Raw genomic sequence first — 25,629 nt, 5'->3', positions numbered from 1 at the left:
CGGCTTCTCTCTTTTTCTTTGCGCGACGGCAAAGAATTCGAAAATGCGGCGCATTCATGGCCGAGTGAGTAAGCTTGTCCGAGTTTAAACGCCTTTCTCTGCGCTGTCCAGTTTCCTATTTACCTGTGCACGCTTCTAATGTTCGGGGATCATTATACGAGCCCGATTTATGCCTCGAAAATATCGCCGAGCCTGGCGGAAACCCGAATCAGAGAGACGGAATGCCAAAGTGTTCGAACACGCGACCGCATAATTTTCGTAGCTTGTGAGAGCGAAGTGGACTGCATAAAATGGTGGTAGCCTTGACTTTTGCTGTGTCGCGATTGAAAATATCAATGCTACTTAACGCTTTATCGACCGGTCAACCGATGGTAAAAATTTTCGTTTCTATGTTGATTTTATTTGTCTTATTAATAGCAAAAGGTATTTAATATTTAAAAATTTATATAATAATATTGAGGCTTGTAGTACAATTTAATACATTTATTTCAGTAATAGATAACAAATTAAGGGTTACCATGGCAATCGATTCCGATCGGGGGGAAAAGCCGATTTATAGGCTACCGGTCGATGAACTGTTAAGCTCTGTGCATAGGTGGATGAAATTCAGGACAGAAATGATACAGAATTTATTGAAAGAATATAAGTAAATAGTGTGAAAGTTATTATTAAAGAAAGTAAATGCGACCTAATAAAAATAACGCGATCTGCAAAATGGTGAAATTAATTTAAAAAAGATATGAATAGAAAAAAGGATGAAATATATCCAAAAACAGGTATAAATATAATAACAACAAACAATACGACCTAAAAAAGAGATAAAAGTGACCAGCAAATGGACGAGTTTTATTTGGAAAACAAATATGCTTTGCGAAAGGATGAATTCGATTTGAGAGAGTTAAGTATGATTCGCGACGCGATGTATTTGGCCTGTAAAATCTGTAAAGGTGCACGGCGTCAGCGAACAACGCAAGGCGGCTTGGATAATGCCGAAGAGCATCGAGTCAGCCATCGCAATTAGAAAAACGATGCTTTCTCCCGCGAACTTTTCCCCTCGAGGAGACTCGCGCGCACGCGCACGCGCGGACATGCTCGTGGAGGTGGCGCGGCGTCTGGACGAAGTCGCGAGAAACCGGCGATCGCACGTTTTCGCGTATCAACGTCAGGTTCTTAATGATTCATTCCCGGGGAATGCAATGTGGCAATGCACTTGGGCCGAAGCGAGACGGTGGAAGTCGCCGCGAGAATAACGGGGAACAGAAGAAGAAGCGATCGACGTGTGGTGTCTGCACGGTCCGCCGCGCCGGTTCCCTTGCGAGCGGCGTTTCCACCTCGCGAGAAGTCGTCCGGATATTGCGTCACGTTTGACCCGCTCTGCCCGTTCCTCGAACTCGATGGGCCATCGATTCCTTTCGCAGCTGTTGCTCGGGGAAGCTGCGAGTGCACGATGCACACCAAACGTGCCCCGCGTGCAACTTCATCGCACCGTCTATTATCGATTTTGTAACCCCCTGCCCGACCGAACCTTGCCGATAACGTCGAATTCCCGAAACTCATTGAAAATTGAACAACTTTCCTACATGTTCACTGAGAAAACGTCGACAATTACCATGAAGTTTCGTTAGGATGCATGGCGTGCACTTCGACGTGCCCCATGTGCAACTTTATCCGGCTGCTTCTTATCGACGCTCTACACTTCAGAGGGTTACATTACGCTTGATTTTGTAGATGCATCCGAAAGTTGAAGAGCCTGTCCTTTTCGTTGCTAAAAAGTGCATAATTTGGAAGATTTTTAGTTACGGTGCACGATGCACTGTAATTTTGTCGATTTTGTACGTTTGCACGATTGAACGGTGTTTAAATGTCTACAGTAAACTGCATTTTCTGATTATCTTATAGAGTATATAGGAATCACTGAAATAGTCTTTAAATACATACTTCTATCTATGTATGTGTTTATTATCTTCTTTTGGTTTATAATCATTCCTTGATATGTATAAAATGTCCACAGACACTCGTATCAAACAGTTGTTTGAACGATCCAGTTCCTTAACTCGACGTGTCCGTGATTGTTTAATGATACGATCTGAACGCCGAGCAACAATTCATGCAGAACATTGAAAAGCGCAAATAGTTGTTTAACCGGCAATTATGATTCATCGCGATTGTGGCGTCTCGTAAAAAGCGCCATGAAATTAACATGTGTCCTTGAGCCAGTCTCTTACCTCGCGCCCTTGGCGTTTCTACCGACGATTAGAGAACATCGACGTCCGATTCTGGATCATGACACCAAAGATGTCATTATAAACTCTCTATACTTTTAACCCTTTGCACTCGAAGCCATTTCAGCTGCAAATCTGAAATAATTTTTTGGCTTTTAGCAAAAAATTTGCATATGAAATTGAGTTTTGTGACTGATATAACTGTTACACTTTCAACAATATTTTTAATCGAAGCTTTGACGATATCTACAAAAATAATTTTGGAACGTGTTATTGGAATATTACGTATTACCCACAATACGATATTTGTGCATGGACAAAAACAAATCAATGTTCTTAGAAGCGATGGAAATTAAGATAGGAAAATATACACATCGTATAAGTGCTTGGTCTTGTGAGGCACAAGCATAACAGTTTCGAATTACGAGGGGACCCGATTTTTCTTTTTGGGGTTCCAGGAAGGCCACCAGTTGTGATAAACAATCGACCATCGATCGTGGCAACACCTACTTTGCCGAATAATGCTAAGTAGCGTACGTTTTATTTTACAAATTCCTACTACTTTGTTTACATATGCTCTGTTGCGGAAGACGCGGTCAGTTTCCACCATATGGAGCGATAGACGGCCTGAACTTAATTGACCGTTCAAGGCCATTTGCCCGACAATGAATCACACCAGATATAAGTTCCACGTTTGCTTCGTGCCAGCTGGCCTGCCCATTTGACAGACGTGCTGCGTGCGCCTGTAGACACTTGTCAAGAAGCACGAGATGGAACGACGGTGTACCAGAGTCCAGGGTTGGGAGCTACCCCCGGCAGCCTTCGACGGCCTGTTGATAGTGCTTATTCGGCAACAGTGACTCATTGTTAGCGTTAGTTTTATCGTGGGGATCCTATTTCAGAAATCTGGGAAACTAAATACACCGAGATAACTATGGATAGAAATTTTGATTTGGTGTGCCACAGTTCAAAAGTGTCTAACAAAATTATGGAGGCTCTGAAACAATTCTGAGAGATTCGAAATAATTATTAACTGTTCCTGTGATAATATTTAATATTTAACATCAGGTATTCAGCGATGCTCTTTCAACTTCTATAACCAATCTAAAATTTTGGAAGGGGTGTTTCTTTCACGACTAGGATTTTCAACTAAAAGATCGGAAAAATTTTTCAAAAATAATATCAACAGTCTTTTAGTTATAATAGGAGATTAAAAGTTTCCACTCTCTCCTTTCCGCTCTCCTACACTACTGTGCAGTAGACAATTTAAACTGTTGCAATCTCGTCTTTTCTGAAATCAAAGTTAATAAGGGATCACTTGGTCATTACATAAAAATGGCGTGGTAATGAATAAGGTAACCTGAACTTTTTACAAAAAAGAAGCATGTTCGGTGATCTTATCTTTCGATGATTAAAGAGCAATTTTTTGCTTGAAACATTTTGTTCGTTAAACCCTCAGAAACTCTTAGAATCGTACACGGTATTGCGATGAGCACACTGTATATGATCCGGATTAAGCCCTATAAAATTGTAGCTCTAGGAGGGTTCGGTCACAAGGGTGAGAATTGAGGGTGGTAAAGCGGATTGGAAAGTGCCTAAGGTCTACAAACACCCAGATACATCCCTGAGGCGACGTATGAATAAATTTTTCGCCTCTTTGTCTCTGATTCTGCTTCCATGGAACAATAGGACTTTAATTCGGGGCTTCACAAACAGAGAAACTATTTTGCGTTCGGTTGCTATTCCAGAACTTTTTATAAAATATTAACAAAAATAATCAACTATCAAAATAATTAATTACAAACAGTTAATTCATATTACAAAGCAATTAACTCTGAGACAGTTAACTTTTAACAGTGCTGCTCCTTGTGTCTTCGCTACTCTGCATTTCATTTATCTATTTTTACCATAAACGCATAAAAATCGCATATACAACTAAATTATAAATGTTCTTGTTATACAAGTTTTTCGTTTTACGCCTGCCAGCAATTCACAACTTGAACATTGTTTAACACTTCATGAACTTTTAGATGCACTTCTTTATTCAAACATATGCAACCATTTGAGGGATTGATAATTTTATTGTTAAATGAAGAAAATCAGAGAATTCCGACTTAAATCGAATCTTATCATTGTCGTACAGCAATATACTTTACTTTAGACTCGCTAATTCTAAACGTTGAAGCTAAAAATGAGAAAATTCTTACTTAAGTGAATCCAGTCTTGTCACTATTACGTAACAAGACACATTAATTGCGTCGTTAATAACGTTACGGTAATTCTCACGTAAAGTCCAAAGCATGAGAAAACTCCCCCGAGACCTGGAAATGTTAAAAGGAGCACCGCTGACGGATCGAACTCTTTTATATCGTTCCGATTAAATGAAACTCATAATTCCTTGGCGCGCCTCGACGCCGGTCGAGGAAGATAAAGGTCAGTCAATTCAAGTTTCACGCCCGACGTTCACGCCCACATACGTGCAAAGCAGAAACCTACACAAGTCAATACCGCCACGTGTCGTTGTTCAGCAGTTTCGAGCCACGTTTCGCCCCCTAATGCCTCCCCCCACGGTTCTCTTAATGTAATTGTCAGATAGCAGACGTACTCGTTAGCGGTCTTTGTTTGTAGATCTAATAGCCGATGGCGGCTCGCGTTTTAATTCGGAAAAATGTACACATCGGTCGGCCTGATAAGGGAACCGTTGGTCGGCACACGACAACGAAAAACGATATTCGAAGCTGCCGAAAATATGTTCTATTTCTGACCCTGCGAAGCATAGTATTCCATACATTCTTTTAGGCTTCCAGTTTTCTATTATTTTGTTAGAATATTAATACTGTAATATTCGAATTAATTCTATTAATTTCATGGGAGACCTAGAACGTATCTAATGAAACAAGATCTTCAACAGTCTGTATTATATTTATTTATTACATGCGTGCATCTGACATATAAAGTGCATCGTGTGTGCATGAATCAGACAACTTTGTTGCTTTGATTTTATTCTTTCAATATACGCTAATGCTGTATGAAGTCTTTCAATCTCTCTTTCATTTTGTTTCGTAACCGTTTCAATTTCTAATTTAATTTGTTACATGTTTGAACTACCATGATCTTTACATGATCTATTGCATAATACAAACGTAATGCAAGTATCGTGTAAATAATACGATCTGAATGGTATTCGCCTGATACGAATATAATATCAAATCGATGGTTACTACTACTATTTTATAATAATAATAATTTTTTATAATAATTTTCGAATGTTAATGTTAATATTACTTTGTGTTAATTATGCTAATTTAGACTGATTGAATAAGATCAATGTCGCATAGGAAATTCTATCTCAATTTAATCAACGCTGCGGGTGGTAACATTTTACGGACGTGTAATCTGTAGAGAAAAAAAGCTTTCATACACGAACGGAATGTTTGTTGAAACGACCTTAAAACGTGCAGAAAGACTGTCGGGACAATCCGATATAAACCCCGCGATCAATTTATCAGTTTAACGTCGTTGTAACACTTCTTTCGCGATCCACGCCGTGTTCGGCGCGATAAAAACCTCGTGGATTTTATATTCCACTTCTTCGTATAAAGTGTGCATCAGGGACCAGAAACCGGTACGACTTCTGTTCACGGACGAGCCCGGATAGCCCTTTCCTCCCTTTCTCTTCCTCTTCCTCCGCGGCGATACCTTCTTCTTGCTAGTAATCCCTTCTCCCGTTATTAATCTCACAAAGAGTTACACCGAGTGCACCGTGGTCTTCGGACAAAGGAAACTTGTAATTGTTACGCGTCCCATTTTACACACTCCTTTCTCGCAAATATTATTTTCAGCGCGGGTACTTTGCAAATCGAATACCGGATTATTGATTGAACAGTGAAAGATGTCTATTCGATTCGGCACGCTCTTCCCAATAAATTTCTAAAGCGTAAACGCCATTTCCAAAGAATTTCTGGTCCTTTGGGCGAGTAAACTTGGTTTTCCAAAAACCTGACAAAAATGTCCGTAGAATAAATGAGAATATTCTCTATAAAATATATTATTCACTGAAATTCGATGTCCCGTTTAAAATACCATTTTATTTGAATCGTGACGAATCTATTATTTAGAGTAATATTTGAAATATTTCCTCTGTAAATATTATGAAACTCTGTTACAGAAAAAACATTTCGAAAATATTTAAAGAGAAATACAGCAGATAGAACCCGTGTGTTGCGACGATAATACAGTAGCGACGTTGTGTTTCCGAACCACCCATACAGGCCAATAAAAGGACGCCGTTTGTCCTTTCAGTTTCTCCAGGCAGAAGGGATTATCCGACAGATTTTTTCTTCGGTCACGATCTCCGAACAAGGAGGGTTGCCAAAAGAAACTCTCATGATTCCAGGAGAGATCGTCGTAAATGTAGTACTGTCTCATATCGTTGAATTTATTACATGCTTTCTTCATTTATGGTGATTCGACAGCGCCGTGTAGTGCACGCCCGTACGAGAGCCCGGAGGAGCGCGGAGTCCGCACGCCCGCGATTACCGTCAATATTTTTTAATGCCGTTTAAACGATACGCCACGTGCGTGCGCCATAAGTCGTCCGGCTGGTCCACCCCGTACGCGGAAAATGCCGGTGTACCTGTAATAATAACACGTTGGTATTATTAATATAGCGCGAATCGTCGTTATTGGCTTATCGTCGGCTCGCGAAGCGCGCCGCAAACCTGAAGCACAATTTTTCCGCGGACAAAGTAATTCGATGGGACTTAATCGTCGGAACAGAAACTGGGCGGGCGCTCGTTATCTCGGCGAAGGCTTCAATTAACCGAGGAACAAAATGTGTGACACCGAATATTATCGTAGCTCGGTTCACCGCGTTTCGTATAGTCAGCGCAACCGGTGATTATCTTAATTCTATGAACACTGATTATTTCGTAGAAAATGAGTCCACTAATATTATTGCCATTTTGTTTTATTTTATCACTAGAAACTGACGAGTTCGCCGATTTAAGTTCGGTCGTTTATGAGTCGAAACATGTCTTTATCGGGATCTAAATTACTTTATTCCGTCGTATATATGACAACAATTCTACGATTCTAAAGTCCATATATAGTTCTTCATCAATTTAATGAACGAATAATGCGTGAAGAATGCATTCGCACGAAGAAATGATTGAAATTGGATTTTCCTGGATTTCTACTGGTTAGACAGGACTTGATGACTCTGATGACTGGTTGAAGACTGAATTGGCTATTATTATGTCTGAGTGATGATAAAACCCATCTATTATAGTGATAGGACTAACTTATCATTTTCACTCTTCAAATATTTACGTAAATGTATATATGTATACATAAAATTTAAAATATAGTCACAAATATAGTTTGAAATATATTTTAATTTACTTTAACAATTATATATATATATATATATCGTATGCAGCAAAACATTTATATCTATTAAATTCTATTGAACATTCGCGCGCGAAGAGAAGCGGTTAACCTTTCAAAGTTTTACATGTTCCCATCAGTCTTGTCATATTTAACATTTACATCGAAAAAAGGCTACACCGACGCAGTGAAAAACCTGTGACACTTATGTTGGAACAGCTGAAAAAATTCAAAACAAATGACAAAAGTACAGAACTGTAAAAATATTCTTCTCGTCAAAACAAAAAGAAAACAGTATGACGCCGGCGATATACACGATAAGACTGTGAAAGAAGTTGTGTCGTAAACAACGAACTCGAAGCAGGCAGGAAGGACAAACATCTACACACGTAATAATCATTCGACGTTTCGTATGCACCCAGCCAACCATAATTTACTGGATTCTCCTACCTCAATCAAGATCCGCAGACGGTAAGAACGTTGAAAAATGAATCGACGACGTCACGCAGCTTAACCCTGCAATCTTAACTCGATTAAACGAAGCACTTTAACTCCATGGAATGTTCGCGATTGTAACGTGGCAGTTTAAAGTGTCAAAAGCCTGTTCGGAACAGTTTCACGAGAGCCACTTTGTACGCGAAGACGCGTAGACCACGGACGATTTAGCCGGCGTGGTAAATAAAGAGATCGATTCGTTCTGAGAACAACACCTGTCCTTCCCGTGTGCACAGTAGCGGCGGACAGGCTACGACTTCCGGTACCGATAATTCGGTGGACTGCGAGGAACATTTTCCTTTGGCGCGGCGCAATGGAATTGCGGATGCTTAGCAATTTCACGCTCTATTAATCGGTCTCGTAAAAGCGTCGAGGATGCCGATCGCAAAATTTTACAGAGCTTATCGTCCTAGATGACGTGTCCCGCGCAACGTATACGGCAACGCCATCCATATGTAAATAGACGCGGAATAAACGGAACGCTGTAATAACAATGAGCAACGGGTACCGGAGGGGGAGAGGGGGAGGGGGGGGGGCAAAAATAGCAGGGGCCGGTAAATGTGTACAGCGAGAGACGAAGGGGGGCAGTGTGACGCATGGTCTACGGCACGAGGGAACACCATTATTCCCCTAACGCGTCCAGAATGCTGAACGCTAATCCAGAAGGAGTGGATTGACGAAAGTTGTTTGAGCATTCCGCGTATCAATATGCATGAGCCGCGCACTGGCCACCGAGTATGCGAATCCTTCCGAGAGGTTCCGCTCATCTTCCGTTCCAGAAATCGAGTTTCCCGGTTTCCAGATTTCCTTATCTCGACTTTTACAAAGCTCCGCCGTTATCCATCGCGCATCTTGTTGCAACAATTATGATCGCCGCGGCGGATCTTTATGCGGAATGGAAACTTTCTGCATAAATTCTGCGGAACAGGAACTACGTACAGATTTCTTTCTACAATGGTTTTAATACATTGAGGATAACGTGTCATGCCGATTTGAATATGCGATTTAAATGTCCAGAATTTCCGTCACTATTATTCATCTACTAATCTGTTACGTGTCTCAATGATTTGTTGCTGAAATTTTTCTATAATTTCCAGGCGGTCGTAGATAGCTTGCTTGTTTTAGTTAATTATCTTGTTATAGTGTTGTTTCGCGCACAGGCGCGCGCTTCTCTTGACAAAACTTTGAGATCAGCTTTTGGCCAGCTTTTCGAGCATAATGCCGCATCATGCAACGAGGGAAAGTTCTTAACGAGCTGCGATCGAACGGCTTATTTGACTTATTTCCATTCTTAACGATTATGTGCCCTCTCTCGTCCCACACGCGCTCGTGCTCGTAGGGAATTCTGGGACTCGGTATACAGATGTTTGCTATGCTCAAACTCAGTTCCGTTCTCACGTATTATAAGGTTTACTTTGGATTTGTGTGGCAAGAATTAGACGAGGCAAAGAAATCGTAAAAATATCGTTTACGGACAGCGTGCTCTGAGGAACTCGTAGAGGAGAATGTGAACAGCGATTGACTTTTCATTTTACGAAATAATAGCGCTTGGAATGTTTAAAATATACGGCGAGTTCCAATTTGATAAAATTGAAATTTAAATGGTAACATACTTCTACATATTGCATGGCTGCGTGTACTCAATTCGGCGTGCAATTTTCATCATAATAATTAAAACAATTACAAGAGATTCAAAATTAATTCATATCATTGCTTCTGTAATTCTGTTAAATTAAATTGAATTCTATTACGATGTACTTAAAATTAAAATGTTATTTAAAATTACTTGTAGAATTAACCGCTCCATGCAACTCGAGAATAGTTGCAATGAAATTGCACGTCTGTGATGTCATAATTTAAAGAAATTCAAGGAATTACAACACAGTCATAAAGAAATCAGAGATTCTGCTGTGTACATGCGTATCGTACACAGAAATAGGAAACGGGAGAAACGTATAAGTATTAAAATGGAAAGTGAAAATGGGAACAGCTTTTGTGCAACTATTACTGGGAAACGCGTCAGAGTTAATAGAATTCATATTTTCTCTAATAAATTATTAACGGCAAAGTTCAATCGTAAAGTTCAATCTACGCTAATAAACAAGGAGATGATCTGCGAGCATTTTTAACATTTATATTGAAATGGTAGAAACGCTTTAATTAATTCTAATAAGATTCGTCGACAGACGACAAAAGTTAGCTTACCCCCTCTTAGTGTCCGATCAGAATAACTGCGTGTATCTAAACGAAATGTGCCAAATTTATTCAGTATAGTTTTCATAAAATTTGATAAAACCCGATTCGAAAAAAGAGAAGGAATAAGAAATGAAACTGTTATCTGTTAAAAGATATAATGAAAACAACACTTTCTCAAGTGTAGTTCCATCGAGTTTTCTCAAGAACGATGCACGTCGTCGCTTAGAGGGTTAAGTATGCCGACGCCTATAGGCGTCCACGGTACGACGAAACAGGTATAAAGCCGGTGGCAGCGCAAACATTGAAATTCAGCATCCGTCAAAGCTGTCCAGCAAACACGCGTCGTACGCGCGTAAGTTGGATATTTGGTGTGCTGAACGTTCGAAGATCCAGCGATTTCACGGATCCTGGCACGCTACGTACCAGATCGCTATCTTCACGAACGCCGGGCAGACGGTAGAGGCCAGGCGAGCGGGCACACGAGGAGATCGCGTTGGAGGGGAGCGCTGGAGGGGCGAAGAGGGAACGAGACGGGGGTCCTCGAACGATGACCGTGGGCTCGGGGTGGGGGTTGCGAAAGGACCAATCAAGCCGAGAGCCGACGAGGGTGGCGTGAGTCATCGGCAACGGTCTGGTGGCGACATCCGGTGGCCGGCAGTCTGCCAGTCGGTCGCGAAACGCCACGCCCGCTGTTTCAAATCTACAAGAATTCTCCTCTTGTCTAGCCGTGTTGCTCCGATAAACGGGGCCCTCGTACGATCGTTTTGCGAACGCGAGGGGAACCGGCCCGAATCTGCGCACGCAAGCGAACAAGCCGCAGCACCGGTCGCGAACAATTTACCCAGCTGACCGACCGAGAGCCGGCTCTTCGTCGAGTGGTGTTCTTTCTGTGACGGCTACCTGTCTGGACCACGTTTCCCGGTGCCGGTATATGATATAGTGAGTTTTCACCTGTTCTCGATTCTGTTTCGTTGCGTTACGTTACGTTGCGTTACTTTACGTTATGTTACGTTACGTTACGTTGTTGTTCCTTTCGATTACGTGAAGGATATCTACCCCCCGAGTGTTCACGCCGTGCTAGTGTAATCGCTGGTGGAATATGTACATATGTATGTCGGGCTCTATGCGCTCGTGAATCTCACCGGCCGGCGCGGCGAGCCTACCACCATCACGCCGTGCCGAGCCGTGCCGCGCCGCACCGGCCGGATCCCTTTCCGATTCTATCTTATTCACGTGCATTCGAAATAACGAGATGGAACGGTGTTACCCGGGTACAGTGACGGTAATTAACGAGTCGCTAGCCCAACTGTCAATCCTTCGTCATAGATGCTGCCGGTTTTTCCGAGATAAAAAATGTCATTAAACCTTGCTCACGGTGTAATTACGGAGACGTGTATGAGAAACCATTTTTTTTTCTTTTCGGCTCAACGTTAGTAATTCGGGCTTGGAAAAAATTGTCGAATCACTCTCTTCGTTTCTGAAATGATTCTGATCGAAAGGATCTGACATTGTGACCGGTATTGTGTTATTTTGGAGCTGTTAAGTAGAGTTGTGCGGATACCGGAGCTATGACTTCCGAATCGAATTTTAAATTCCAGCTTCGGTACGATGTCAGTGTAATTAGGTATACAAGTTTACCAAATATATTTTCAAATATTTAGCGAGGAATAATGTAATTTTATTTTTTATTTTGAGGGTAGGAGATATAATTATGCATTTATTAAATGTTATTGATACATTATTTTCCACTTGTCGACATTATTAGAAGAAACCATTTATTTTTTATTAATTTCTGGTTTTTGTAACCGTCTTGGAAAATTTTAATAAAAATCCATAATCCAATGATTGCAAACTTTCGGGATCCAGATAATACCGAAGTAAAATTCCCGACCAGAACCCAAAATATTAGGTATCCGCCCGCCCCTAATTCCTACTTAAGGGATGAAAGTTTTTTTATATTTTGTCTGCAAAGGTTTCAACAAAAAATGTAGATATTGAATTATTTAGTCAATCAGTTTGGAGAATAATTTTCTGATGCATGGTTCTATAATTATTGTAATGTATATTTGAAATGTATATTTTTGCGAATATTTTTTTAACTGCCTTGGCACCTGCATTCTTTCAGTTCCCCTCTATCGATATTAACTCTCGCGCTTTTTCCTGCAAATGATTATCCGTAAACGGCACTGGGATACGGAGAAAGTTTTTCAAACCGGATCTCGAAAGTGTTGTGAAACTTTTGAATTATGTAGGGGTGTCTCGACAATATACAATGCATAATTGTAATTTCATCGATTGGCCATGTCAAAAGTGAAATTTTTCGCCATTTAGTGGACCAGTGTCAGAAAATTTCAATCAGAAAATTACAGTAATATGTGGAGAACAGTCGTACAATAATTTATGGGTCAGTTAGTATAGGCATCAAATATTACGAATGCAGATGAAATATAGAACAATTTATGAGAATCCATAGGTATATTTCCGGCCTATGATTGCTCGTTTATATCATAAATATGACTTTATACTAAAAATATATCAATTCCAATTTAATATTAAGGGTAACGAAAATATTTGTTGCGGTGATTGACGTGTATTTTATTTTTAATAATTGTGAACAATGAAATTCTGTCAAAAGTGCAACTGAATAGTGTAATAGTGTAATAGATGACGTCTATTCAACAATTTTATACAGAATTTACGTTCTTTTGATACCTTTACCACGAAATCATAAAATTTCTATTTTTCACGCCCTTATCGTGTTACGACTCATTTATCGTTCGCTTTCACCAAACTAGTGTACACAGATTACGTGGAACCAATAAAGCAGTTGTACTGTTTCAACTTCGATATCATTTTCAGAGTTGAAAATAATTTGTCGTTACATTTCTAAATTCTATCAAGTGACCCAAAAATTATTCCATTAAATCAAGCTTAAAATATTATTTATATGTCGATGCATACTATAGTAGTTGCTAAATAAAATTCATTTTCACCAACTTCCGCGTTTTACGAATTAGTAAAATGTTTAATATTATTTTTCAGAAACTATTGTGTGAATTAAACTTTCTTTGACTTTATCATGCAACTATCAATCATAAGAGTGACACGAAAAAAAAACACATTAAACAAAGTTATAAAATTATTCCTGTTTCGTCTGAAAAAATAATTCTCTTCTAGTCTTCTAATATCTACAAATTCTTCCAAATGATCTCTGATTCGAAATAAATAGACCCAAAAATATCTACAAATACTGTAAAAATTTACATTGTTCTCAAGTACTTAATTTAGCTATCGATCATTTCGATAATAATTAGATAATTTATCTGTTATTTGAAAACGTATTTCCTTGACTAAGTCAGATTACCGACGATCTACAGTGCAATACGAATTATTCTTATTGCACGTGACCTTTAATAACGATATGCCATTCGACATGGTAAACCACATGGCGCCCGGTATACTTGTACAAAATGCTCGTTGTTCTCTCATTGGTTTTCTGAGAACCACCAGACCCGGTTGTATGACACAGCCAGTAGACTTTGAGGACATCGAACACTTTTCAGCCGGGTGCTCCAAGATCGGTTTTTCGAGCGACGCGACGCGGCGGTTGGGTCGATTTTTTCGTTGTTTTTCTTCGGGCTGTTGCCCGGCCGCACAGTGTTAGGTTACAAGGGCTGCGGCTTACCGCATTCGCTCTGCTTTCATTCCTGGCTCCGGCAGAGAGCCGGGATATCTCGCAGCATTTTGCTGCAACAGCGCAAAATGCAATTAAGCACGGCGTCCATCGTCGTCGCCGCTCTGCGGTCCGCGGTCCGCGCACCTAGAGTTACGGGACCGAGGAAAATTCGCGGCCACCTTTCTCGGCGAAGTCTCGATTTTACTTCCTGTTACACATCGCGTTCGCTACGAGCCGCGAGCTAATTGGCGAATTTCGCGAACGCTTCATGGGACGCGACGCCAGTCTCCTGACCTGTAAGTCGTGAAAGCAGCGCCTCCTCTTTCGACCGATATCCTAGCGATACGATCAGGGATATGCATCACTACTGTCGGACTCGTTCCTGCATTCTAACTGCCTCGCCACTTTCATTCTATTTTTCCACCGGAATCGGTCGGGGCGAATTTTTGCGAAAGTAATCCGATACGCTTCTGTATCGAAAATATATTAGATCCGTAACAGGGAATTTTATGTTATTTATTTTACTCGAAATTCCCAAAGCTCGGAGGACCCCGTTGGAAACTCAATGTTAAATATTCCATAATTTAAAGAGCTAAGCAAAAATTAAAAATTGCGAGTATTCTGATGGCGGAACATATTGTACTTATAACCAGCGCCGGTAGATGTCGGTAATTGTTTAATAACATTGTTTTCGTGATCTTCGTATGAAACAAAAACTTGCAATGTTTTTCTCACACGGTTCTTTTTTAAATTTCTTTCCTTTGCTCGTTGTTATTACTTGAGCACAGTAACAGTCTAATATATTTCTTCAACTTGTCATAGAAATGCATGTAATAAAGGGTTCAGTTGAAACTTCTATTCGTGAAACTACATTATAGCGCATTCCTGAATGTCGATAAAAATATTTATGGTATAGTGGATTCCTGATTGTCGATAAAAATAAGCAACTAACGTATTTTGATCGTTTATGACAATTACATTTATTCTGTAACGGACTCTTGGTTCGTTGTAAAAATCGTATTCGTGGTATAATCTGGTTTTCCATAGAAACAGCACTTCAAATGTTCGAAATACTTAGGTGTATCCATAAGTTGAAACGTTTTAGTTCTTACGGCGCCGGTATGGGGGTAATGGCGTGAAAAAAAGGAAACTCGATGGAACAGATGGGTCCAAGGTTTCTCGAGCTGCAACATCGTATAGCGTTTGACGATGTTCGACGCGAGGGGAAAAATGAGCGACGATGATGTATGCGGTTCGTGCGAGGGGGAGAACCTAAATCCAAATAGGGAACAATCTTTCGCCGCGAGTTTCGTTCGTCGTACTGAAACAATTCCGGAACTACTCTGTGTTAACCTAAATACTACAAATATTATTTTATCAATAACCTAAACACGGTAAATATTATTTTGTCAGTAACCTAAATGCTGTAAATATTATTTTTATCAGTAACCAGAAACGCGTTATACGACGAAGATGGCATTTAACTTGTGTTTACGGCTTATATAAATGCATCAAGTAATTCAAACTTTATCCACGCCTTCACTCGGGTCTTCGTCATGGTGTCCATAAGCCCCCGGCACTCTTATTTTCCGCCATCTCTACTCTTTCCCTCACTGGCAAACTTTCGAGACAAACTACCAGACGTGCTTCTCTCGAATGCGATCCTGCCTTCGCGTAAGTGCTAAAATCTGTTTGCGGACCGACAACTTTCCCATAGTAAAACTGAAACTTTTCCCGTGGACGTCATCGTTCCTTCGTAAACCGTAACATTCATTCACGGACCCTAAACTGTTTTCGTCGACTCCTATAGCTTCTACTAAGCTCCAGTTCTTCTTCTTATTCGCCGATATTTATATCCGACCTTGCCGCAAATTTTTTTCTTATTCCTTTATTTTTCTGTGCAGCCTTGTCCTCTTCGTTGCAATATTCTCGCATTTCTTCCAAAACCCTCACATTTTCTACGAGTATTTCGTATTCATTTACTGGAAATTTTTCAAGTTCCTTGCAATTTTTTGCTACAACTTTCTCGTATTTGTTGCAACGTTTTCCGTGTTCGTTGTAAGTTTGACGCGTGTTCGGCATCTTTTCGGCTCTAAAACTTCGTTGGCGATATCGTGGACACTCATCACTGTGCTCGAGGTGTCTGTCGCGGATAAGACGCACGAGTTTCGGTCGAAGCGAAGCTTCCAGAATCGCGAGACGATAACCGCCCGTGGACCATAAGCTCCGAGGAGATCCAGGAATGCGCCTGAGCGGGCGGCGGTTTTTAACACCCGACTTTATTGCCGGAATTAACATGAGAGCGTAACACACAACTCGGTATCGCGTTCCGCGGCGGGTAACAGGAAAGAAAGCGGATCTCCGCATTTTTATGAAAATGTATGCACCTAGCGGCAACGGATACGCGCGGTCTCTAACGAGCGCGGCTGCATAGATGCGCGCACCGTTCGTTTTTAACGAGAGAACACGGCGAAGTGACAATCGCCAATTTTTGTTGCATCTTGGACTATGACGAAATTTAATTAAATTATGACTAAATTGGTATAGTGAAATTTGAAACAGCAGAAAAATTGAAAGAATTCAACAATGACAGTGTATTGTTTTGTAATTCATTGGAACTATTAAAGAAAGAAACATATTTAAGAAGAAAGAAATCTTTTTTTCGATATAAGAAGGATGACCGATTGATTGATTATCGATAGAATTATATTTTCTTAATAAGGAACCTAATCGTAGATGCACCGTAAACTGCGATGCATTTAAATTATTATTATTTTTATGATGATCGTGAAACGAGAGTTTTGATTACTATTTTTATTGTCACTCCGAATATTAGCAAAATTATTAGTAAAATTAAAGAAATAAGATTACAAATAAATTAATAAATAACAAGCGACGCGTCTTCGCTGGCATTTAAGAAATTTCTCGCGTGGTTTCTATAAATAAAAATTGTCGTTGCCGATGTCGCGAATGCTCTCTTTCGCTTATCCAAATCAACTGATAAGTATTCTAAAATCTGCCAAGACACATGTCATGCGTGAAACGCGTGTTTCTTTCGCGTGCTATTACCACATCCTCTCTAACAGTATCTGAAATTCCTCGCAATACTTGCCTACAGTTGCTAAGCGTAATTTAACGTGATACACAGAAGAAAAAAAAAAGTTATCGATCGCTCTTTGCGCTCGATATATCGAACATTACAATGTGACACGGTCGACACGAAGCTGCGCGAAGATCTCCAAAAAGTTGCTTCGCTTGATCCGAGCTTTCTAGAGATAACACGATTATATTTTATTTTTATGATCATATTTCCACAAAGTTGCTGCGAACTTTCTACTTCAGTATTGTACGTAGAAACCATCCGGAAATTATTATTTACAATTTATCTAGTCGATCATGCCATGCGGTGCTTTAACATTTACTTTGCTAGAATATAACTTCAGCAAATTTTAGATAGACATTCTTTATTTAAACAAATACTATGGAAATATAATATTACAGAATTATGTATATATATATATATATTAAAGCTATAAAACCATTACAATTACTAGTTGGATACTGATTAGAATATTATTAGAAAATAAATAGTTATATCAATTTTAATGCAACATTAGTCGCATTTAGGCTTCGACAATGTTAACATTGAATTTAACTTCTGTACCTTTGTTCCTCGAGTCCTGAGAAACACTTTGTCGCATATTCTAGCGAAATGTTTCTTTTACAGAAAACTATAGTCCGCTTGCAGAGTGTAATTTGTAGACGATATAACGTGCAACAAAAGCCAACGGAATTCCTACAGTGTCTAACAACGTTCGGCAATCTTCTGCCTGATTGTCAGCGAATACAATGCAACCCGGTTCAATTTCAGTGGCATAAAGCAAACGTGGTAGCGTGACGACGATCAATTTGCCTGTAGTGCGTCAAGCAACCCTTTCCGATATCACTTCTGACAATTTCAAACGAACCATTAAATTGCACTTGCGTTTCTCCTTTCGATTGCACAAATGCACGTTGAACATTGTAACAAAGAAGATTAGGAAAAATATAATAATTGATTAATAACATTATAAATATATTAATAATAGTAATAATAGTTATGATGGCGGTAATGATAACAATAATAACACGAATAATGGCATATATCAAACATAAATATGTATAAAATCATGTTACGTAGTATGATCCGTTCTTCAAATTAATACTAAAAGCAGCGATAAATGATGCTTCCATTGTGAAATAGGTTGCAAGAAGATGAAAAATTATGCGACCATTGTGTTGTTATTGTTTTGTACAGTTACAATCAGTCTGGTTCAATTAAAGTCAAAGTAAATGCAACTCTGTACTACTATGAAGAAATTTTCCAGCATGAATTACGGTTATCATGGGAACAAACTAGCATGATTCATGAAGTGTTATGAAAACGCTGGCGGATACACGATCATACGTGAGATTAAATCCGCTCATACGAAATTAATGAGTTTGTTAACCAGAAACTAGTGGAACACATAACTGAGCTCGGTGTTGGTAATAATTCGATATAAATTCGACTTGTCATTCTAGTAAACTGCTTGGGCTTACGGTTTGCCCAAATCGAACATTTACAATATTCTCCAAACTGTAATAATTGACTTAACGTTACTCAGTACTTTCACTAAATTTAATCAACGTTATTATATTTTTTCATGTATTATGCATTTTCAAGTAAATGATAGTTCCTTAAAAATTGAAACTTGTGCAGCTAAATTGGGAATGATGACTGACTTATAATCACAGTTTTGTCGTAGCATAATTAGAAAATCGAACAAAATTATAAACAAATTCATAAATTAATTTATAAAACCGCTTTGCTTTTTCCCAACAAATTCTCGTATCCACCTGTAACGTGCCTGTGATCTAGACAGAAAAATTTGCATCAGATTTTAATGGCCTAACCTGTACAGTTTTCACGGACGTAAAAATATCTATTGTCTATTGTTTAGAGGTACAATATACACCGCTAATCTAAATTGAAATCTGCAAAGCATCTGCGGACTATTACGAGATCACGTCTCAGGCGCAACAGGTCTAAAGAAGATCTTGATAAGTGGGTCATACGATATAGAAACTCGAAAACTGTTGATTCGCACCACGAAAAATAAAAATCAACCACTGCCAAAAATAGTCGACCGAGTAATTTTATAGAGCGAGATACGGTCGCGTTATCCGCGTTTTAACCTTCGGCGACCAAATGGTCGCAGTGACATAATATCAGTGAATGTGTGATTCATTTCACTCGAGTCGATTATTCTGCGTTATACATATCGCGTGCCTTTTAAAACCGAATTTTGTAAGAAAAATATGAATTTTCGTGGGCATTTCAATTTTTATACAAAAATTTCTAAAGACAATACTTTCCATTGCTGATAATAAGACTATAAAGTAGAAACGTTGGTAAACTTTGACTGATAAAGTTACACTTTAAAAAGTAAACTTTACTTCAGAAACTTCATGGTTTTTTAATCTTATATTCATAAACTTACTTTCAAAGTTTATAAATTTAATGTTTAATATCGCATCCCTAATAAATAAATGATTTATATCAATTTCAAACTTTATAGGTTACGTTTCATTTAATATCGTGTTTCTAATGAATAAATTATTTGCTTCACTTTTAAACATTATATGATATTAAGCACCAGGTCGCCGAATTGTGTGTGTGTTCCATAAAATTGAGAGATCGTTGGATTTTTGTTTCCCCACTTATATCAAGTACACCCGGTATGCAGACGCTATAACAACGGAACATTGTTCGGTGGCATCTGGTATCGCCTCGAGTATTACCAAAATAAATCGGCTGATTCATAAAAACGTCTCAAAAGGCTTAATATAAGTATAGCCACCGTGATTTCGGTAACCTGCATTCTCGATCAACAGATCGGAATTTTACTTAATGGTTACGATAGATTGTAAGATTAAAAATAGCTACGAAAATTTGGTTCGACAAACAAGGAAACTATCGTTTAATAAATAATAGACTACTAGGGTTAATGTCCTTCTGTTGTTAATTATCGCTAGCCTGAGGATATTATTTTTATTTTGTATAAAAACCCTGATAGTAATTATCAGATAAACTGTTTTGTAAACTTTTATTTCGCATTCGACTTCATAAATGAGATCAAGAAAAAGACATGCATAATTAGATTATTTATTCCGTTTGCACTTTCTCTTTATAAAACTATGTAAATTACTTCAACGCCTGGTTTCATATGTTTTATAATAAAGATAGATCTTTTATCCCGATAGAATTTCACTTCGCAGCAATTTAATTCGCAACATCCGAATGCAATTCGAACAACAAACAGATATATGCATTTATTGCATTTATTGCAACAATACCGTTACAAAGTCAATGAAAGCATTGAATTCCTATATAGCATTCCGTTTGAAATGAACGCAGAAACTGAAATCGAACCTACGACATTTTAGCATGAACGTAATACGAGAACGTGGAAAATTATCTGCCAGGAACGTCTTTCTTTTATCGCGATGGAAATATTCTAAAATAGATAGCAAACCGAGCCTTAATTGAATATCAACTTGAACGGAAATTAATTCGCAAAATCCGCACAGTGAACAAGATCAATTAGCGTGTAATATAATATCCATTGTAGTGATAGCGACCAGGTTAAATACGGATCGAATTTCAATTTGTATCGGATGGCATGTATTATCTATAATGGTGGTCCACGGGTATGTGATTAATCGTCGGGATTAAAATCCTCTGATTGAATCGTTTCGTATTTCAAGCTCGAGACAGATCGGGCGTTGTTCGAACAAATTCTTGGAATCAAATATTATTCGAGAAACATCGCGAATAAATTCTTCGAATTAAATTTTATCTGAGTAAAACTTCGAATAAACCTTCCAAATGTTCCAAAAAACAATTTAATTCGAAATTGATTGAATAAATCAAAATTGTAAAAAAGCGACGCGACTCGCGAAATGATAATATTCGAAATAATAACCGAAAGAAAAATAGTCACGAGTACTTTTCTCAAAGTTCTCGTTCATTTAAGAAAATTATGTTATATACGAATATAATGTTATTCGAAATATTCGGAGAATTTATTCGGAATGCTATTCGAATAATGGGAAACGCGCGACACGGGAACGACGACTGCGTAACAGTTTATCGCGGTCAACAGAAATTTTTCGTAGAAAAATCACGAAACAGCAGCTCCTAACACCGATCGTCAAGGCCGATGAGCATTAGTTCAACGATCGTTCCGCGAGCAAGCCTCAATTTATGCGCGCACCACCTCCATAATTCATATCGCTTAGATACAGTAACAGTTCTAAGACGGGAGAACCTCGCGGCAAAAGGTTTTTCATAAGATCGCGAACGGACTGGCCCGCTTTCGTCGGGGATACATAAATTCTCTTGATTATGCTACAGCGAAGGTCATTTTCTCCTTGATATCTCGTATTTGCGAAAATAAAAGTACTTAGAAACGAGATAACGCCGCTGTGGGCTACCAATTATTTTAAAAAATACGGAGACAAATTTCTTCAATCTCTTCATTAATCCAAATGTCGCAAATCCCTCGACGTCATATTTTTATCAATATAGAATAAAATAAATGATCCGTGAAGATTTGATTACAACCGCTATTACAGAATTAATAATGACCTTCCATCGCCGTGGGACATTCAGTGACATTATTGCAATTGAGAATAGTTCGCATGCAAAGCGCGCATAGTTCCGTGAACGATCACAGCATTTTTAGAAACATTACGAAGACGTAACACTTGACGCATTGAAAAAGTTCACGAACTTCCTTCACCGTGGGACATTCGGTGACATTATTGCGGTAGACATTGTGCGCAGCTGAGAATAGCTTTTGCACGAGCAGATTGCATAGTTCCGTACACCGTCGAAGAACTTTGAGAAATGTTCCTCTCAGTACACTCGGATAAACAGTCCTCTGAATTATTAGCAGGATTAGCGAAACTTTCGTAGCACCGTCATTCCAGGAATCATTACTCACCGTGCGAAACCTTCCGTGTTAGGGGCCGAAATTCGTATCCTCTGCGCGCACTGACAAATTATGAGTCACTATCTGTTGGGGCTAGTGTCAGCCTCTCCCCATCGGAAATGCTAGATATAACAGTATACAGTACTGTTCAAAAGTTCTTCATCAGTTCGATCGTACATCGATCGTCATGCTACAATTACAGAAATATCATAAAATTCGAGTATTTGATTTTCGGCCTAATTCAAATTGAAAAGTTAGGTTATGTGACAAAAAATTACGTTTCCGACGTTCTGACGAGAGGTACCAAGGATCGAACGTTGCCTATCGAAATAATCTTGCGACGAAGTGCTCCACCCTAGATGGGATCGTCCCCCAGCGAGTTTCAGTTCGTGACCGATTCCGAAATCGTATTCCGCCTTCCGTGGAGAACAAATTGAGAGCGATGTGATCCGAATGCGAGGGAGCTAGTTATCGATCGGTCGAATGTCCATCCGGTTCGATAGGATGCGTGCTACAGCCGGCTGTCACACCCGTTTTGCAGGGGGCCAATCGATAATACTTTGTTCACAACTGTCCACGAATTTCCATGGACACCGTGTACACTGCATGTAGAAAGTTGTTGCAGTAATCCTTTTACTGATCACAGTGATTGGTAGAATAAAAAAGTGTAATAGAAGATATGTATACTTTTTAAAATATTTTTTTTATGAATTTTTCTGTTATATTTTTGTTGTACCTTGACATAATCTGGACATAATCTGACGTAACCTAATGTAATCTGGCATAACTCGATGAAATCTGACATAACCTGATATATCACGAAATAACCTGACGTAATTTGATATAACCTAGCATTAACCTTCTATAGATCAGGACTGACAGTCTTTTAATTTAATATAAATCTCATTCTAAATAATTAATTTTCATTGATCTTCAATAATTATTTATAAAATGTCATTCACTTCTTATATTGAATGCGAATTGTACTAAAAATGATTACAAATTGATCGATTTAATTTACGAAATGGTGAATAAGACCTGCAAGAAGATTATTTTAATTTGCAAAAAGAATTTGAGTAAAAAATCTGTATTAGAAAGGAAATTTGAAAACTTTAAATCTATCAGGAGTTTAAGATTTGACGAATTTAAGAATTCAAGCCAAATGGATTAAGAGTTCAGGTTTATATATACGATATACGAATTTACGAAAGATTGAAATTGTGAGACAATTGAAACTCTTTCACTTTAATTTTTCCTTCATGCTACATATCGTGTAAAAATATGTTTCACTTTCACTTATAAATCCATACCAATTGAAAATCACTCGTTTGTAAAACGCAACGCGTGACCAACACTTTCCATAACACGCGCTGGGAAACTTTCGTAGACTCGAGCGCAGTTTTCCGTGAGAAATTAAAAAGTGCAGGTTTTAATATTCCAACATGTCGTCTGAGAATGCCATTATTACACTGTCAATTCTTATGCAAAATATAAATTGTGTATAGCAGATTTTTATAAGAAACCGTAGGTCGGATAAAAGTGCCTTTTTCTCTATCAATAATTTGAATGAGTCGCACACCATACAAAGACATTCTCAAATTTTTGTCGTGTCCTTGGAAGTCCCCTTTGAAAATCCGCAGTTTGGCTATCATGCATTTCGAATGAGACGCGTTCAGAGCTAATCATCGTTCGGTTTGCTTTTCGTGGCCCGAGGCTCCTCGGTAATATTTTAGCAACTCTGTTCAAAAGTTGGACGATGTGGAGGGAACTACATATGTGGCGTTAACACAGCCGTTTATTGTTCAGCCGTTGTCGCAGTATCGTGGCGCAGGTAACCCAATATTTCCGTGTAATTTAACCTATCCTCGTCTGTAAAGTGCGTTGCTCGAGGAAGGGGGGCGATATTTCACCGTGAGGTTAGAACTTCCTCTCTGCCGTTGAAACTTTTACCCGTTCTAGTCGAGAATTTATTGCAAAAACCTGCGGACCACTCATTTTTCCGTGAATGGGTCACGTGTAAACAGTTTGCGGCGCAAGATCTTTCAATGGTCTCCCTGAACAGTCTAACCATTAATTATTGACTATTGTACCCGTGTGGCCATGTTTCTCGTAGAATTAACAGTTTTACATAGAACATCCTCTATCGTTTACGGCAATTTTTAATTTACGTCGGTGTGCCTAATTATAGACTTTTCATTTTTGTATTTACTATTGCAACAAGCATTTAACGCATTTATGATACAAATGGCTAAATAAATTATCAAACTGTCCACACGTTAGACAAATTTTTTTAAATAATAGTCACTTTTGTTTTACTTCGTTTCTGTTTATTAGAATCGAATTAGATAATTGATTGTCTGTTGGGAAATGGGAGAATTTGCAACAAACGCTAAAGAAAGATCTCTTGATAATTGTTTGCGATAACGTCTATGAATCGTTCGATAAAATTCTGAGCGGAAGATCAAAGGGCGGAGGGTTCTAGCGTTTTTCCGAGGGGTGAGATTTTTCCGAGGTCGTCGAAAAAGGAAAGTCTCCGATGTATGTCTGATTCGGGAAGAAATACGAGGGCTGATGTACAGATTTGATGAACGATCGTTCCGCTGCAGGCCTTCAGGAATTCAATGATCTTCTTGTACATGAATGCTTCGTCCGCAATCGATATATCTTGAGACGCTAGCGTTTCGAGTCGCAGGTTATGGGAATTGCACTCGCGAATTGATTCTGATTACACGTTACCAGCCATTTGATCGTGTACTATGTTCCAAGGGGATGTTAGTAGCAGATGGATGTCGGATAATTCGTAAATATTATTCGAGTCACGACTCGCGTATAAGCGAAGATTGATCGCCGAGGGTGGTGATTTTAGTATCAGGTTCGGCTACGATCAGTCGAGTCGCTTACCCTTTGCTTTATATTAAGGCTACTCCATAAGTAACGTCGTTTTCTGATACTTACACGTAATTTTATTCTACTTGACATTCGCGACAGATTACATTCACGATACGATCATTAAATTGTCGATATGTATATTGAGTTAGTACGTGGCTCGTGTAACAGTGCAATATAAAATCAAACGACATTATTTATGGTTTACCACGAACTTCTGAGAAACTGAAACATATACATACCGAATTTACTGAGGACATACTTACTCCTGCGCCTTACTATTGGTATAGATGATTTTTATTCTGTATTATAATTTATAGTCTAGCCATAACTCAGTGACAGACATCTGCGGAGTACTTTCAATCGTGTTTAAAACGATCAACCAATCTGTCCGCCGTGTGAAAAATTTCTCTCGCTTCAAATTGATCAGAGAGGTTCTACAGACTTCCGTGATCATAAGACACATTTCACTAGCGCCATGTGACAATAACGTAATGCTCCGGCAACCTTCTCCTTCTATGTCTGCCGAACAAAAGTCCGTCGCGTGTCATAAGCGTGTAACACGCACACGCCTCTCGTTCCCTTTCTGTATTTAATACCATTAGGAGCCGAGTGTGCACAAAACACGAGTTCGGGTTATAAATAACTTTGAAAGTGAGCCGGTGAAAAAAAAAAGAACGAGCAAATCCCTGTAGGAATGGTTCCGAAAGGAAGAAAAGAGGGTTGGGCGCGGCGCCACGTTGGAAAA

The 25,629-nt window shown here is 39.0% G+C and overlaps 1 protein-coding gene and 1 long non-coding RNA gene across 3 annotated transcripts in view; one reads left to right on the top strand and one right to left on the bottom strand.

The window, feature by feature from the left end:
- Nucleotides 1–25,629, top strand: part of LOC144471622 (uncharacterized) — a 111,988-nt gene that overhangs the window by 51,812 nt on the left and 34,547 nt on the right. The window lies entirely within an intron of this gene.
- On the bottom strand, nt 6,291–22,443 carry LOC144471629 (uncharacterized). 2 transcript variants are annotated; one of them, XR_013494319.1, is made up of 3 exons: nt 22,274–22,443; nt 22,008–22,185; nt 6,291–6,858 (listed from the first exon to the last, which is right to left on the bottom strand). It is a non-coding gene; the product is annotated as an uncharacterized LOC144471629 (long non-coding RNA). The 2 variants fall into 2 exon arrangements; XR_013494320.1 differs by lacking the exon at nt 6,291–6,858 and adding an exon at nt 20,178–21,944.

The sequence above is a fragment of the Augochlora pura genome, chromosome 6 (genome assembly GCF_028453695.1).
Source record: "Augochlora pura isolate Apur16 chromosome 6, APUR_v2.2.1, whole genome shotgun sequence".
Taxonomy (NCBI): domain Eukaryota; kingdom Metazoa; phylum Arthropoda; class Insecta; order Hymenoptera; family Halictidae; genus Augochlora; species Augochlora pura.
Note: the sequence above shows the minus strand (reverse complement) of the source record. Positions and strands in the feature narration are given on the sequence as shown.